General features: G+C 34.4%; 1 protein-coding gene across 6 annotated transcripts in view; it reads left to right on the top strand.

The window, feature by feature from the left end:
• Positions 1–939, top strand: part of Phc3 (polyhomeotic homolog 3) — a 61,025-nt gene that overhangs the window by 41,926 nt on the left and 18,160 nt on the right. The gene's annotated exons all lie outside the window — the stretch shown is intronic.

Genomic DNA, 939 nt, shown 5'->3' with positions numbered 1-939 from the left:
AACTGGCTTTGTGGGAGCCTAGCCTGTTTGGATGCTCACCCTCCTGGACCTGGATAGAAGTGGGAGGACCTTGGACTTCCCGCAGGGCAGGGAATTTAGAAGTTATTTTTAACCATATAACACCATCTTTAAAAAAATTGTCTGCTGCTGTTCTCTAAGAAAATACTTATAATCTTATTGTAAAGGTTGATTTTTTTGAGTATTTTAAAGAATTTTACTCTCTAATATTTTATGTATTTTCCTATATAGGTTCTGAGACATTTTGTATTAACCATTTCTGATCTTAATTTTGCTTACCTGCCTGATGGAGATGCTCTTTGGGTGTGAGAATTAAATATGTTAGCATTATTCTTTGCTGTACCCGGCATTTACTAACTATAGCTATTACTTATTATTGTCATTGTAATGATAATTACAACTTAACTTTTTCATGTTATAAAAGTAATTCGTGCTTTAAAACTTGAACTATCTAGAACAAATAATAATATTACTGTGCATGTATATTCACGTAATCAAGATTATTATTATGCATACAATTCCTTTTTTACTTCATATATGAGCATTTATTTATCAATAATAATATTTTTGCACATTTTGAAATGTGACATAATCTACCTTATGTACAACCATAATATATAAATCCTCTCAAACACTGTTTTCATCTTATCACTGTTTAAATAGTCTAAGATACAACTTAGTGAAAGGATGCATTTTTAGCATGTTTGAGGTGCTTGTTGACATTTTCAGTACCCCCCACTCACGTGGGGTGGGGAGAAAGATATTATACGTTTTTATGTAAGTTATCCACATTTGAAATAGTTTTTGTAGCATAAATTCCTAAAAGTAGCCGGGCGGTGGTGGCGCACGCCTTTAATCCCAGCACTCGGGAGGCAGAAGCAGGCGGATCTCTGTGAGTTCGAGACCAGCCTGGTCTACAAG

This window comes from Microtus ochrogaster, unplaced genomic scaffold (assembly GCF_000317375.1).
Source record: "Microtus ochrogaster isolate Prairie Vole_2 unplaced genomic scaffold, MicOch1.0 UNK120, whole genome shotgun sequence".
In the NCBI taxonomy this organism is placed as follows: Eukaryota; Metazoa; Chordata; class Mammalia; order Rodentia; family Cricetidae; genus Microtus; species Microtus ochrogaster.
Note: the sequence above shows the minus strand (reverse complement) of the source record. Positions and strands in the feature narration are given on the sequence as shown.